At 32.0% G+C, this 17,467-nt stretch overlaps 3 long non-coding RNA genes across 4 annotated transcripts; all 3 read left to right on the forward strand.

Moving 5' to 3' along the window:
- The first annotated feature begins 1,174 nt into the window (after positions 1-1,174).
- On the forward strand, positions 1,175-4,926 carry LOC140174786 (uncharacterized). 2 transcript variants are annotated; one of them, XR_011864466.1, is made up of 3 exons: positions 1,178-2,018; positions 2,092-2,411; positions 4,675-4,926. It is a non-coding gene; the product is annotated as an uncharacterized lncRNA (long non-coding RNA). The 2 variants fall into 2 exon arrangements; XR_011864467.1 differs by lacking the exon at positions 4,675-4,926 and having other exon boundaries at positions 1,175-2,018; positions 2,092-2,578.
- A 969-nt stretch (positions 4,927-5,895) lies between these two features.
- Positions 5,896-8,076, forward strand: LOC112705785 (uncharacterized). The gene is made up of 4 exons (XR_003155565.3): positions 5,896-6,205; positions 6,816-6,888; positions 7,519-7,656; positions 7,740-8,076. It is a non-coding gene; the product is annotated as an uncharacterized lncRNA (long non-coding RNA).
- Positions 8,077-15,357: 7,281 nt separating this feature from the next.
- Positions 15,358-16,872, forward strand: LOC140174785 (uncharacterized). Its single transcript, XR_011864465.1, has 2 exons — positions 15,358-15,729; positions 16,390-16,872. It is a non-coding gene; the product is annotated as an uncharacterized lncRNA (long non-coding RNA).
- Positions 16,873-17,467: the final 595 nt, after the last annotated feature.

Consider the following 17,467-nt stretch of genomic DNA (forward strand, 5'->3'; position numbering starts at 1 on the left):
GTAGAAATACACTCTTGTCTTAAAAAATTGTAACCCCTCTTTTATTCTTAGCTTCTATTCTTTGTATTTTTTAGTAGAGTCTAATTACTTGTACCAAATGCCGATTATAAGATCATTATAAACTATTAAGACATCTTAATCATTAGCTACATATAATCTTCTGGCTTAGTGTGATAAGCAATAAGCAATTGATTAATAAATCCTGTAATACCCTACCACACAAATCTTTACGCTTAAGTCGTAAAATCGAAGTGGTGTGGTATTACGATCTCTAAGATAAAATATATATACGTATAATAATTGAAAGAACGTAGTATACGAGGAGTCTTAAAAAATAGATAAAGCAAAAATCGCAAAATTAAAAGTACAATGCTCAGGAATAAACAGGAATAAAGTTAACTTACGTACAAAGAAACCTAAGGTACACATTATATATATATATATATATATATATATATATATATATATATATATATATATATATATATATATACAAGTCCTACTCCTCTAAAAACAAAATAATAAACGATGAGAGAAAAATAAAGTCTAACAACTCAAAACATACTCTTCTATGCTCCTGTAGCTCTGCACTAAACCTTCGCACCTGTAGCTGAAAGGGGGTGAAAATAAAGGGTAAGAACTGAAGAGTTCTTAGTAGGGTCGGAGTTAGAAGTTAAGTTCGTTTCATTATGTTCTCAGTCAATAATAACAGTCAACAAAGTATAATCCAACCTAACAATTACAAAGCATAGAATCCAATCCCAAGCACACACGATCATAGAAAACTGTAAGACCCCGACCCCGAATTTTCAGAAACTAAATATTGTTATTTAATGATTTATTTTATTTACTCGAAAATATAATTTCCAGAAATTTATATATTAATCGAGTGTTTTCTTATTATTGATTTGAAACTTTAGTGATTGGAAAATAATGAGTTTTATCCGCTTTAGTTTGAATAATTAGATTTTAAATTTTAATTTTTGTGATCTAAAGGAAACTAATTTAATTATCTCTAATTATTGAGTTAGAGTATCCATTTGAAAATAAATTTGTAAATTAATAATTAAATAGTATTTCTATAGATATTATTGTTAGATTAAAATTTGGTTTTTAATTACTCTATTACCTCAATTTTGTTAAAATTACTAAATTGCCCCTAATCCTAATTTTTGTCACACCCATCCCTTCCATTCTTTCACACGCTGCGCAGCCGCAGCACCTATCCTAAACACATACACACATGACTATCTAAAGGAAAGAAATCAACGAAGAAAAGAAGGAGAAAACAGAATTGGGAAAAGGGAAGAGAGGAGGAACAACGCCGGTAAGGAGCCCACTGCCGTCGTCGATCCACCACGATGCACCATCGCAAGTCAGGACCGAGGTGAGAGACAGAGAGCTGCCGCGAGGGAAGAAGAAGAAGGAAGAGGAGACCGGGCCGTGCCCAGTCGTCACCGCCGTGCCTCCATCGCGACTGACCCGCCGCCGCTAGGGTTTGTGGCCGCCATTTCTGTCACTACCGACTAGCACAGAGAGAGAGAGAGACGAGCGCGAACCAGATCAGAAGGGAGAAGGCGCCGTGTCTGGTAGCTGCCATCGCGTCGCTGCTGTCGCCCTCACTGCGCCGCCGTCGTCCTCATCACAGAACTAGCCGCCGCCACTTATGGCAGAGTAAGAGAGAGAACTCGGGAACAGAGGAGGCAGAGATATCTGAGGCTGAGCTGGGGTTCAACCACCGTGCCCAGCCGATGCTCACGTCACCGGCGTCGCCTCTGTTGAAATGGCCGCCGCCACTGCCACCATTTGAGCTCGCCGCTACTGATGATGGTAAGCTGAACCGCAGTCAGAAAAGGGTTTAGGCCGCCGCAGGTGCTGTTGCAGGAGAAGGGAGCTGTGTCTCTGTAATTCTGACCACCGGAAGTGGTTCTGTGACTTCCGGGGCCACCGCTGAATCTTCGAGCCGAGCCTCTACCACCGGAGAATGCCACCGCCATCACCGCCGGAAAACACTGCCGGTAAGGGTTTTTAAGTTGGTTTTCATTCGTTTAAGATTCTGAAAATTTTATCATCTCTGTATGTGGGTTTCAGTTACCATCGCCGGAGTCCGGTCGCCGCTGCCGCTTGAGGTGGTTGTCGGGCTGCCGCCGCTGCTGTTTCGGTTCAGCCATTCTTTCTTTGTTTCGGCAAGCGTTTTCGTTTCGAAATCCCCGCATTAGTATTCTATTGTGTTTAGTTAATGAATCTGAGCTTTGGTAATGTGGGATTGAGTCCTGACTATTATATGTTGCGATTAGAGTCGTTATTGTTGTTGAGAAAGCAAGTGGAGCTGAGGTTTTGGTTGCAGTCGATTCGGGTCGAGACGAAATAAGTCAGTTAACGAGTTTGGGTTGTGGTTTCAATGTGTCGAGGTAGGGGCTTTTTCTAAAAAGCTATTTTATATCTGGAATTGTTATAAATGGATACTGGTGTGAGAATTATATACTTTTAGTGATTGTACCAGTCTTATGTATTGTTTGGCTACCTTGGATGGATATGATTATATGTTTTGATTAGATTATTGCTTGGTTTTGATAAATGAATTGTTGCTGAACTATTTCTTTAAAGTTTTGGAAATGAGTTTAATCAATTGATAATGATTTGATTTTGAAACATTTTCCTTGAGATATGAAAATGAGGTGACTATTGGATTTAGCTTGCTTTTTAACTGATTTTGGATTTGGACCATTGAAAAGGATTGTGGAACGGTTTAGTTGGGACCTGAACCGGGTGGTAAAGTCCAAGTTTTAGGGGAGGTGCTGCCGAAATTTCTATAAAAATCCTAGACTTTGTTTGAAAAGTTATTTAGAAATGTTTGGATTTGAGAAATTGTATTATTTGATTTATTAAGAAAATGTTTATGTTTTCGAGTTTAACTTATTCAAGTAAACTATATGTCTTGAGTTCGACTTATTTAGGAATGAATTATTTTACTATTTGAGTCATTGAAGGAAAGTATTATGTTCTAATGCTGATTTTAATATAAAAAGGACTTTTGCTTTTGGTTAGACTTAAAGATTTCGTTCAGATGAACTTTTAGTGATTTTAAAAAAAATTGGACTTTGACTGAATAATTGTGTTTGTGACATTTTGGAAAAAGTCAGAGAATTGGTTTTTAAAGAGGAACCTGAGAGTGGTTTTAATTTAAATGAATCGGTTCTGTTTCAAGTGAATTGACTTTGGATTGGGTTGCGACTTGTGACTTTATATGATCCAGTTTTATAATAAACTCTGTTTTTATTTGCTTAAACCAAAGATCTATGATTTTAAGAATTTCAATGAATTTTTAAGAAATTGAGATAGGTTATCCTTCCCTAAAGTCTTGAGACTCGGCTGAGAAATTTTATTATCGAATCCTATATTAGGATGAATGATTTTGAATCCTTCAAAGGAGATTTTAATTTTGCCTGGTTTTGGAATTTTGGAAATATGATGCTGAGGGTGACTTTGTTTTAGAAAAGAGAAAGTTACGTTTGAGGAAAAGTGGCTACGAGCCTGAAAAGATTTGTGAAATGGGGATTTTAAGGCCAAGGCTGGATAGAATTGATTTTCGATTTCAAAGTAAATTGAATTAAGAAAAAGTGATTTATGGCTTGAATGATAATTTTATGAGTTTGATGATGTTGGATGGTGGAACTGCTTTTATGTTATAAGCCGGAATGGCTGTATATGATAATGAATTTTGGCTGATTGTGAAATATGTTATGAGGCGAAATGGCTGTATATGATAATGAATTATGGCGGATTGTGGAATATGTTATGAGCCGGATGGCTGAGTATGAATATGAATGATTTTGAGCTGATAAAGTGAATGTTGCACTTCTAATTATCTGATATACGAGTTTCCGTAGGTGAAAGTAGTGACTAGCCACCACGTGCTCTAGGTTGAGACTCGATACTCTGCTGACCCTATGTCGAAAGTGTGGCCGGACACTGTAAAAGTTCCAGATGAGCTTATCCCCGTGAATATACACCAGTGAGGGTGTTGGATATGAATTATGATTTATGATTGTGAGTAACTCGAGTTGGGGATGCACGATAGAGGGACAGTCTAATCGTTAGCTACCAGGACTTGTCGGGTTGGCTTTATAACCAACAGATGATATCATCAGCCATTAGGACAGACATTCATCATTTGCATCTACATGACATTGTTTGGATGTAAATATTGTACTTGGTTTGCCTATGTGATTAAATGTGTTTAATTGCTAATTGTTCTACTTGATGTAACTGTTTGTTTGTGCTTGAGCATCCTACTTGTGTTTGCAACTGAAACTCTGTTGGATTGTGGTGGATTGGCTACTGTTGGATTGTTTTGGCCTAGGGCCGTGGTTGATATGACATGGGCCGATGGTTGGTTTCGGTTTTGTATTCCTGGTTTAGAAAAGTATGAAAAACTAATCTGGTTCAGCATAGATAAACTATTTTGAAAGGATTTTGAATTTTTAAGAAATGAACAGTTTTCTCTTTCAGAAAAGATTTCAGATACTTTTTATAGTAGACCTTTGTTTTTGAAAAGATACATAAGGCGGTTATTAATCACTGTAACGATTGTATCTCGCATTTCCTGTTATAGTAATTCTGCAACCATATAGTGAGAACCCTTTTGAGGATGATGTTCTCACTCCCCTACAGATCTTCTCTTTTCAGGTTACAGACAACGAAGTTCAGAAGATATTATTTATTTTCTGTCAGACGATATTTTTGTATTGTTTTAGTATTTATGTTTTCCTCGCCTTTAATTTTGCAAGTCTTATAAGAGGGATAGGATTTTGATATGAGATGTTGTAAATTAATATGTATGTATGTATATATCTCCTGTGAGTATTGTAATTTATACTGTAAGTATGAATGTATGTTTTTGAAATATTCGATTTAAGTTTTAAACATGCTCATATTTTAGTATTAATTATTATAAGAGTCGTCGTAATACCCGAGCTATCAGAGTGGCGCAGCCGGAAGTGTGACATTTTGATAGTTAGGGTGCTACAAAGACACAATCACAAATAAATATGCGCAAACAAGTATGATGCATGTCTAGTCCTATACAGGCCATGAGCTCATGTGTCGGTTTGTTGCCTGATTCTCAACACTGGTCCTGAGATAAGCGTTTTGTACCGCCGACCTTATCTCAGCCAACGTCCCCTCCATGAGCGTTACGCATCACCGTCCTCATGGGAGAACCTTCCTTTCGGTCTCCAGTGAGTGTTACGCATCGCCGTCCTCACTGAGCCGTCCCTATAGTATCAAGTGAATGTTACGTATCGCCGTCCCCACTAGAAATTTCTTTTCAATCTTTGCTCTCTATTCTACTGCGGTAGAGATCCCTTTAATTAATACCTTCTTTTCTATCTTCTCTACTGTGGCAGATGTTTATTAAAATCTTTTTAGTCACTGCTCTCAACTTTTCTGTGACAGAGATTCTTTTACTTAATGTATCATTCTCATCACTGCTCTTTGCTCTTCTGTGGCAGAGAGTCTTTTACTTCATACATCATTCTCTTTTTATTCTTTTTCTTTTCTTTTCTTTCTCATCTTTCTCTATTATTTTCTCACTTCTTTTCTTTCTCTCTTCTTTTCTTCATTCTTTTAATTCTTTATCATAATTCCAATGTTCTGAAAACCGGACCGGACCGGCCGGTTCAACCGGTTTAACCGCGAACCGGCGCTGCAAGCGGTCCGGTCCTTATCTGAAAACCGCAGAGGGATGAACCGCTCAAGAACCGGCGAACCGGTCAAAAATCGGCCGGTTGGACTGAACCGGTGACCGGCCGGTTATGCATCTTTCACTAAACGACGCCGTTTTGCGTTTTAAAAAAAAAAAATAAAAAACCAAACCCGACCCGACCCGCCCGTGGAGCACCCCCCATTTCTTCCCCCGAGCCCCGACCCCATTCATTCAGCAATCATCATCTCCAATGGAGAAGAAGAACCCTAGCGGCGCTGCCTGAAGCCCTATCGCCATCCCTCGCCCCCGTGGTGTCGCCACTCGCCATCCTCAGCTCCAGCAACCCTCCAATCTCCGGCGTCGCCTGGTTCCTGCTCATCTTCATCTTCTCGTCACCTGGTGCCCTCAATTTCGATCGTCTTCATCTTCACCAGCACGCAGTAGCCTCTCATCGGCGGTCCTCAACGGTCAACACCGGGAGCCCTCCATCGACCCCAGGTGAGTGACTCGTCCTCTGCTCATTTCTCTTTGTCCTTCGCCTCGTCCTCTGTAAACTGAACTGAAGTTACTCAAGTTAGACCTCTGCTCATATTCTGTTTCTCTTTGTCCTCATATTCTGTTTCTCCTCGTCCTCAATGTTCAATTTCTGATTTCAAATTCTGATTTCAATTCCTGTGAACTTGCTCTTTGTCAACTGTGCTGTGAACTGAACTGAACTGAATTGCATGTTGCCATTTTCTGCTCTATTTTGTGAACTGAACTGTGCATTTTCTGCTCTGTCTTGTAGCTTAATTCCTCTTTGTTGCACAATTTCTATTTGTTGGTCAACTTGGTGTTTGGTCCTCTGCTATATTTTCTGCTCTTTTTTGTGAACTGAACTGTGCAGCTCAATTTGTGTTCGGTGGACTTGCTCTTTCAATTTTCTAATTTCAAATTCTGATTTCAATTCCTGTGAACTTGCTCTTTGTCAACTGTGATGTGAACTGAACTGAACTGAACTGAATTTGTTTGTAGCTTGAGTATTTGACATAATTAGTTGCTACTTTGATTTTGAATTTCTAATTTTTCGGTATTGATTTGATTTGATTCTTTTTTTCTTCAATTTTAGTCACAGATTTAAGATCAAAGGTTGCATTTATCTCGCTATTCTACCTCTGGAGAATAAGAAAGTTACTAGCAGGGTACCAATTTTCTTATTCTTACTATTGTTGTTGTTGATCCTTGCTTTTACTTAATTTCTCATTTCTAAGCTTGTTTTAGTTCATCAGTGGTAATTTTTCCCCATGCTATTGTTGAATAAATCCAAATCATCTGAGCAATTTGCCCAGTAGCTCCTAGAAATTAGAAAAACTTGTTTCTTGCATGAATTGAACCTTTGGGTTCGGTCTATATGCATGCTTAATTCATTGCCTGAATTTGTTTATAGCATAGTTGAGGTTTGATTAATAGCATGAGTTTTAGCTTGCTTTAGGTCTTGTATTTGATTATAGTTGGGGTTTCATTTTATTTTTTGTTTCTTTTACTGATTTGTATTTTTCTTCCTTTTAAACAAATGTTGTTTTGGCTTATCGTTGCATCGGACTCAATTTTAGTTGCTGAAGTTTGATTTTGGTTAATGAATTTATTTCATGCTGTCACATCTAGTTTTATGTATAATGTCTTAAGGGTTATTTAATTTCATTCCCTTTGTTGTTCTAACATCATCTTGAGCGGCTCCCTTTGCTATTCAATCAGCATTGGAAAATTTCGTTGCATCTATATTATTATTTTTTAGCAGTAGATTCAAATCTGAGACTAACCGCATCACATAGATTTTGTAAATTGCCAACGTATAAAGACACAACATGATCCAATTGATTATGAAAGTATCAGTCAAGTTGACTTCTGGGTGACTGAAGAGGTTGTAGAGAAAGAGCCTGATCTTCCTAGTAATGTGGATGACTTATTGCGTGAGTATAGTATATTTAGTTTCTAATGATTTATTAGAATCTTGTTAGTTTATAATATAATGATAACATTTCTATTTTATTAGGTGAAATTGATGCTGATTTATATCAAAGTGGCGGTGGTAGTAGTGGTCTTTATGCTGCATCTCTTTCTTCTGCTGATCAGGGTGGGAATGAAGGTGAAGATCATCCCACCGAAGCAGATTTGCAACAAGTTCTTGCGGATTTTGATAATTGATAAACCATGATGTTGGGATTTAATATTTACATATGCTTTTATTACTATTTAACTTTTGAGTTTGGATTTTGATAAGATCATATGTATTTGGTTGATGATATTTTATGTAGTGTTTTTAATTTCGAAGATATTTTAAGATTTGTATCAGACTATAATTATATTTTAGGATGTGTATTTATAATTTATTTACTATTCTACTCTAAAACGGTTTTTCCGGTTGAACTATCGGTTGAACCGGTTAGACCAGTGAACCAGTGAACCAGTGACTAGAGCGGTTTGATGACCGGTCCGGTTTTCTGAACCTTGCATAATTCAACTTCACATTCTTCTCTTGCCTTTCCTTAATGTCTTATGAAAAAGAATCATAAAGTTCTTAAATCAACTGCGTCCTCTAAAGCTTTTAAGAATTCTTCTGTTTGCTCTTCTCTGACTTAAATATTTTTAAAAAAATGATAACAATAAATAAATAAGATAATTTAAATGGTAAATAAATAATATTTATAGCTTTTCTTTAAAAAACTTAGCTTTGTAAAGCTTTTATTCTTAAACTCGTATTATTTACGTTTTAAACTTCAAAATTTTAAATATTTCATTTTTAACCCAACATTTTTATAAAATTATATTTGAAACCTCACTTATCTCAATATTTATAAAAGCAACACTAAACTTTTACAAAATATCCATTTTTATCCTTGTACTTTATTTATTACCTAAAATCCCTAAAAACTTATATAATTACAAATAGTACCTCAATTTTTTATATCCAAATATGATGTTACCCTTCAAAAATAAAATTTAATTACTAATCTTTCTTTTATACTAAAATTGAAACTCTTAACCTTTTTTCTCTTAAAATATTACTAGTGCGTTATTCCGTTCTCGAGTTTTTTAATTATCGATTCTTCGTAATTTTTAATCTTTTCTCTTGGCCATCAAACCTTACCAAATTTATCTAAAAATACCACATCACAATAGTCCCAGATTCACCAAAACACCTCAGGTGACTGTTTATACATAGCCGACCCAAAATCTCAAGCAAACAATAAAAATTCAACATAAACTTAATCAAACTCAAATAATAATCAATCAAACCAACATTTACTCATCCAATTCACATTTAATTATTATAAAATTACCAAATCCTACCTCTATACGAAATCAAAACAAAAAAATTATGGAGAAGCTTTCTGACCGAGCTACTGAAGAAGAAAACGTCAAAAATCGCATGTACCTCCTAGAACACCAATTGGCCGAATTCAAAGGGAAGGAGAACTATGTCACCGTCGACTTCTACCAAACAAAAGTAATGCCAATGTGTAGAGGAGGAGGATACGAACATTTTTATCAGATTATATTTTTTCTTAGAATTATAGATCGCAAAAAATCAAAGTCAGAAACTCTTGGGTTCCATGGATTTTACGTTCCCTCTCTCTCTTTTTTTCTTTCTTATTGTAACGTTAAAGGAAGAAATGAGATGCTGATGATGGTAATTAATAATGATGAGGATGATTTTAAATGGTTTGACGACACGTAAGGGGTGGTTGGGTGTCACGAAATCAAGCTGCTGAATCAGCGATTTAAGTTATAAATATCTTAAACGGATAATTATAAAAATTGATATATTAAAACATAAGTAATAATATATATCAGTTAGTAATATAAATGACATTAACAACATAATGATAAAAGATATACGATGAAACATTAGCAAAGCTAAGTTTATCAAAAAATACCGATATTTACTCATATCGACGGATATCTTGCTCGATAATAAATTATTAATTAAATTTTATTTTTAAATTAAAAATATCAATTACTCAAATATATATATATGGTTTTAAATTAAAAATATCAATTACTCAAAGTAATTTTCATTATTTATAAAGTACTAAAATTATGGTTTTAATTATGTAAAATATTTTATCATAATAAAAATATATATAAGAATCTGAATTTAATTGAATTCAAATAGTTATAAAATTAATTTAATTACTTTTAATAAAATAATTTCAAAAAATAAGGAACTTCAATTAATAAAATAAATTATAACTTATTTATATTTAGATTTTCAAAATGTGGTTCATTACAGTAAAATTGTGAAATTATAATTTTTTTTATTTGATGTTGACTGTCAAGATATTATCAACAGGGATAAAAGTAAAATTATCTCAAACATTAAGGATAAAATTGATTCAAATTAAACATTAACAATAATTTTAAAAATTTTTGAACACTTTAATAATAAAAGGTATATTTTATTCTAAATTATAATATTTTTAAATTTAAAATTTTATAGGAGAAATATTTTAGTTTAATAATTTAAACCAATCAAACTTTTTTTTTTTGAATAAGAAAATTCACTCTTTTTTAATGTAAGAATAATTTTCTTATCTAATATATTAGATCCGGTTTAGGTAAATAACTTAATTAATTTTTTTTTGGAAAAAAGAGTTTAAACAATAAATATTTATATTAAAAGTAGCTTATAAATAAGTTATTTTGTGTTTGATTTTTTAGTACTAGAAGTGCTTATTTTAAAAGAAGAGTGATGAAAAACTTTTTATTATAAGAAAAGTTATTTTTTTTAACTTCTCCATAAGCACTTAAATAGCTTTTTAAAAAATTATAATTTAATTTTAAAAATTGTATCAAATATTAATACTATACCTTTTCATAAATTAAAAGTTAAAAAAAAATTAATGATATAATCTTGCTAGTATGTATATCAATTATGTGTTGTTTTGCTTAAATCATGAATTGTTAATTGAAATCCTTAATTACTTCTTTTTCCTTGAATGATGGCTAATCTTTAAGAATGAAACTTTTTTATTTAATGTCAAATTTTTCTTTTTTTTTCTAATTATATAATCAATTTTAATATTTTCATATATGAATGCAAGATATATATAATTTTCCTGTAAAAATGACCAATATCCAACTACAAGTGAAAATTTTTATTTTAATATGTATAATATTTTTTAAGATTAAAAAAGAAATTATTGATTAATGCTATAATAAAAAATATCAAAATAAAATTATATTCAATACATTAGGAAACAAAATATCAGTATAACAATCTAAAATAAATTAAACACAAAATTTTTATGCATTAATAAAATTTAAAATAATATTCTATTCTCAAAATTTAATTTAAAAATTATGTTTAATAAATTAATTCGCTTAATTAGACTATATTCATTAGAATTATTTTTGGAACAACAACCAATGAAAATAAAATTTAATCAGGAGCAAGTCTAAAATAAAATACTAGCAATTAATGTGAATTTAATCAAGTACTAAAATAAAATTTTGATAAACTGTTGTTGAATTAATATAGTGACATCATGAATTTGATTTGTTTATAGATTTGTAACTGAGTCAACATAGAGCATTAGCTAACTCAAACTTAGTTCGTTAACAGTTTGATAAGTTAAAGTCATAATGATGGGGATGGATTTTGAACTATAATTTAAATTTATATATTAATGTGAATTTAATATGGTACTAAAAAGAAATTAAGATATTTTTTATGACATAAAATAAAGTCAAAGTAAGAAAAAGAAAAAACAAAAAAGTTCTAGCCTATGTATACCCCTAATCCCATAATCCTGTAATACCACAGTTTCTATACTATACCTGGAATTCAAAGAGTTTTGGCCGCAGGAAGAAGCGGAAGAAGCTACGGCTAGTGCTAGCGCTAGCCGTAGCTTCTTCGGTAAAGTGCTGAGCTCCTTCACGTGCGGCTAAAGGAGCTCTTGTTGCTTCCTCTGCCTACCCATTGCGCTAAAGTACGGTACACTGAAAACTATGCCCAGTAGTCTCTGTCTTGCTAAGAGTAATTACATAAAAGTTTTTTTTAAGAAGATATACACTACGTATATTTAGCTACATTAATTTGTTTTCTCTCTTTGCAAGCAAATCAAATATAAAATTCACATTTTCTAACATAAGCGTTGATGAAGACAACGACGAATATTATCCAATCTGAATTATCAACGGATCGGAGAAGATCTACACTCTAAAAGGATCGGTGTAGTTGTAGGATACGACTAATTTTTCGCTAGTCTATGATAGATACTACTCTAAAAAGACCATTTTATTAATGTTCTAAAGATATATTTGTCTCTTGAGTATGATAGAAAATTAGAGAAAAAATATGTTTAAAAGAAAAAAATAAAAAAAAATTAACCTAAAAATATATTTGTTTTTTTTACAAAAAGATTAATATATATAAAAAATAAAAATAAAAATAAAAATAAAAAATATGAGATTTTATATGATATTCTTTTAAAAAATAGTAATAGGTTTGCTTTTGGTTTCTAGAATTATGATTTTTAACTTATTAGCATCCTCTATATTATATTTTACCGACATCAATATATATTTAAAGTATAACTATTTAAGATTTTTATTTCTCTATGGCATGACTGAAGTTAAAGTTTCTGTCCATTTCTATTACTAGATTCAAAAATTTTATAAGATTTAGTCTAAAAAAATTACTCTAAAAGACTATTAGAGATATTTAATTATTAAAAAATTTTTAATATAATAATTATTAAGTAAGATTAATTTTTATAATATTTATAAAAATTAATTTTTGGAATTTGGAACATATGTAAAGTATAGCTCATTTTATATGAACATGAAATATATTATTATTATTATTTCTTCGTTATCATAATTATTTATACATGTTTTTAAGTTAATTTTGTTACTTTTTTTATAAGGATTTAAATTTTATATTGTTGTTAGATAGTGTAAATCTTTTCTTTGTTATTAACCTTATAAAATTGAATTTGATTGTAGAATTTTACGATGACAGATAGAATTAGTACATTATAATTGAATTGAGCTCTTTTCATAATTTCCAAAAATTAATAAATAAAAATATATATTTTGGATGTAAATTTTAAAATAAAAATACTTTATTTAAAATTATAAGTTTTAAATGTTATTATAGATATATATATACCAAGTTACAAAGCTACCCCCACTATCATCTTCATTCTACTATCATTATATTTTTTATTAGTATTTAACTTTAAATTATAATATGATTATCTTTATTTGATTTTTAAAATAAATGTATAATTAAAAAATATATTAATCGCTATGTTCATTTATCAGAAACCTAATACTAAACATTTCATTTTTACACTCCACGTTTCTCTCGTTTCTCTTTCCCTCAACACACTTTTTAGATCTCTCAATCCTCAATCTACTCATTTGGATGCTACTTTGAGACGCATTGTGGTTTTATTAATTACAGAAAAGATTCGGGCAAATTTAATAGAGTTCGTGCAGAAAAAAAAAAGTGAAAGGTATCAACTCTGACCTCCTCTCACTCCAACGAGCATAACTTAAACTACAGAAGTCCAATTGACGCAATTTTAGCGGCATTCGAAAGCCAACTTTCAGATCTTTTCAACGATATATAATAATTTATGCTATTCTTCCGGCATCATGGCGCTAAACGCCACGACTCAGCATTTAGCGCCAGGTACCTCGTAACCAGTGCCCAAGCCACTACCTCGTGGGGCGCTAAACGCCGAGCCTGGCATTTAGTGCCAGGAAAACAGAAATCTCACTGTCCTAAGGTCGCTAAACGCTGAACTGGCGTTTACCGATAATAGCGCGAATTTGGATCATAAAGAAGGGCTTTATGGCCGAAGATTTAGTTAATAATTATTTTATTTTACTTTCTTATCATTACTATTACTTCAAAACACAATCTTTTAGGTTTAGAATTTTTTATTCTATTTTATTTTCAAATCAAATTAGGTTAGATATTAAAGGAAAAAAAATTTAACCCTTCGCGCTATCATCTCTTCTCTCGGACCTCATTCCACACTTTTACACTTCTGAACTCTAGTTTTCTCTCTGAGTCATGAGCAGCTAAACTTTCTTGGTTAAGATTAGAAGCTCTATTTATTTTCATAGATTAATATTTTTACCACTCTACTTTAATTAATGTACTGATTTAATTTCAAGGATTACTTTCGTTCTTCATCTTATGAATTTGAGCGTATTAAAAAATAACTCCTATTCTATGTGAATTCTTATTGATTCTTGGAAAAATTATATCACTTGAATACTAGCTTGAAAGTAAATTCCTCCTAAATTGCTAATTACTTAGACTTAACGGGATACATGATATATAATCCTCTATATTTAGGTAATTAGAGTTTTTGTGACTAATAAATTAGAATTGAACCTAACCCTCTAATCTACATTAAATTACCAAGGAATTGGCAGTTGATTAGGTTAGAAGAGACTAGATCACTAAGGAATTAGGGTTTAGTCAATTATAGTTTGACATAAAATATATCTTGCATGATTAAAATAGTTGGTAAGAAAACTTAATCCGAAAAAATAAACAACTCCAAAACCTTAACTATCTCCTCACATACTTTTCACACCAATTTCTCTAAATTACTGTTTTAATACTTTTAAACCTCAAAATACCATTTTTTTGTTTTCCTAACTAAGTAATTCATTTGATTGTTGTTACTCAGTCTATCCATCTTTATGAGATCGACTCTCACTCATGTGAGGTATTACTTGGTACGACTTGATGCACTTATTGATTAATTTGTTAACTTCAAATACTTTAATCAGATTTAAGTTTTTATTAGAATTATGGAACTTAAGAAATCAAGTTTAAAAAATTTACGGTGCCATGGCTTCTCATTCTCTCTCACTCACGGCTCTTTGTTTCTATTGTTTCTTTCCTTGGTTTCCTTGATTCATTGAATGAGAAGAAGGGAATGAAGTGATGATGATGAGGTGTCATAAGAGGCCACGTGTCATATTATGAGAGTGCTTACTCAACGCTTTAAAACATAAATATCTTAAATGGATAATCTTAAAAATTGGATATACTAAAACACAAGTAATAATATATATGAATTAGTAATATAAATGACATTAGTAACATAGTAATAAAAAATATACAATAAAACTTTAGCAAAGCTAAATTCACCAAAAAATATCGATATTTATTCATACTGACAGATTTTAAACTTAATAATAATATTAACTAAACTTTATTTTAATCAAAATAGATAATAATAATAATAATAATAATATTTTATCCTTTCTTGAAATCCCTCGTTATAATAAAACAATTATATATAAATCATAATTACTTTAAACTTTAATAATCATAAAATCAATTCAATTATTCTTAGTAAAATAGTTTCTAATATTTTTAAAAAAAGCGCGTTGTTATATGAAATATCAACATGTTAAAGTAATACTCTTACCCAATGTTCTGAAAATCAGACTTGATTGACCAATCGAATCGGTCCAACCGTAAATCAGCAGCTTTTAAAGTTCGGTTCTTTAGACAAAACCTCTAACTCAAAAATCGGATGCAAACAACTAAACTGGCCGAGAACCAGCCGGTCAGACCTAACCGTGACCTAGCCAGTTCAAATGAAACGACGCCATTTCGCTTAGAAAACATTCAAAAAGCATGCGCGTGCCCCCAAGCCCTAAAGCCCTTTCTCCCTTCTCCTTCCTTTTGCCAGTCCCCAAAGAAAAACAGAAGCCCTAGCCTCTACCAATGCCGCGTCCATTGTGATCAACCCTAGCCTCCATCGTCGATGCCATTCTTCTCATTGTCGTTGTCCATGTGGTCCAGTTGTCTCTCCATATCCAACCGGTCGCCTCCAACCCCTTTGTACACTCGCCTCACTTAACGCCGCCGTTCGTTGGGCTCAGGCACTACCGTTCGTCACGCTTAGGCAAAATAGTCTTACAGTCCAACCCCTCTCCAACAATCAGTCACTGGTCTTCCTTTCGAATTCGAAACCTCTATCTTCGTCACCACCATGGTTCGCTTCACTCCTCTTCATCTACTTCTAGTTTCTCTGCATTCCTTTGCTTAAAAGATTTTCATTTTTTTCATTTAGCTTTTTATTTTTCTGATTTCGATTTGTTTTATCGTGTTACGATTTGTGTGTGGTGTTGTTGTAGCAGCAAGGAGATTACATAAAATGTCACAGAAAGTAATTTCTGCTCCTTGGCATTCTTGCTCCTTGAGATTTGTGATTTATGCTCGTCCTTAGTGTTCTTGCTCCTTCTTTCTTAATCGCTGCTCTGAAATCATGAATCTTTATTTGTTCATTTTTTTTGTAAGTAATTTCTTGCGGATCTCTGTTTTGAATTTTCTTAAATTTTTTGAATCAATATAATTTAGTTTGTTTGTTCATTATCAATGATTTAATTCCAAAGTGAGTTCTATTACTGATGATGAGTAATGAACATTATTGAACTATTCTTGTTATGAGTAATGATTTTCTTAGATTTTTCTGTTATGAGTAATTTATATTTTTTTACAGTAATTATGGAACTATTCTTACTGTTCAGATGTTGTATTAATTATCTAGTATTGTGTTTATTATTGTTGCTGATTATTGGTGTTTGTTCTTGATAGTTCTAATTGTTGATTTTTGTTCACTGCTGATTTTATTCTTATTATTCTTGATTGGTAGTGGTGGTGGAGCATATGGAGCTTATAGGGTTAGGGAGATGAATTTGCTACATTTGAATTTTGGAAATGTTCCTTTGAGGATCTTGCAGTATATTTTGCTCATGACTGATGGTATCTTCTGACTTGCATGAATTTGAAGAATTGATGTTTATTTGTTGTGCTACTGTTTGTCATGCTGTTTTTGCATTTTTATGCTTTGTGCAGCATAATTTTTTGCCTTTTTTGTTTGTGCTTTGATTATTTAATTAAATAATTGCTCCTAACAAAATTAAAAGAGATGTTTGAGAGAAATGAATGAATCACCATTGAGAGTGTCTGATCCAACAAAGTAGAAGTAGTTGAAGGTTTTTGAATATCGCTATTCTCTTTTGATTTTGATGATTAATAACAAATTTTAATGTCTTTTGATATTTGGATATTTATTTAGTTTGTATTTGGATGAGATTATAACACTTTGGTGATATAATATTTTTAATTTGGATAATATTTTAAGATTTATGTTAGAATATAATAATATTTTGGTATGTTTATTTATATTTTATTTATTATTTTACAATTATTTCAATTGAATCACAGTTGAATCGGTTAGATCAATAAATCAGTAAACTAGTAACTAAAGTGATTCAATGACCAGTCCAATTTTTAGAACTTTGCTCCTACCTATAGCATTTGCATGTCAAGCACAATTTTGACTAAGCAATAGCAATAGCATAGCAATTCAAATAGGAAGTTTGTAAACTACAAATCATTTAAATTTCAATACATTCAAAATTTTAACAGCACCAATAGTTCAATTTACAAATTAACCTTACAATACCCTACAAGCAACATTGTGCATTTGTTCTTTAATTAATAAGCATATCATTAAAAACCAAAAAGGACCCTTGTGAATTCAAATTGACAATACTTAAATACCAACAGTCATTTAGCAAAAGAGCAAAACTAAGATATTAAAGGCTTTCCAACTACATATATGGACACATCAGATATATGGGAAAACTTACTTCGATGCTGACATCTATTACATGTTGAGATGATATTGATATGATTACAAAATCACAAAAGGGAAGCAGGACAGA

This window comes from Arachis hypogaea, chromosome 8 (assembly GCF_003086295.3).
Source record: "Arachis hypogaea cultivar Tifrunner chromosome 8, arahy.Tifrunner.gnm2.J5K5, whole genome shotgun sequence".
In the NCBI taxonomy this organism is placed as follows: Eukaryota; Viridiplantae; Streptophyta; class Magnoliopsida; order Fabales; family Fabaceae; genus Arachis; species Arachis hypogaea.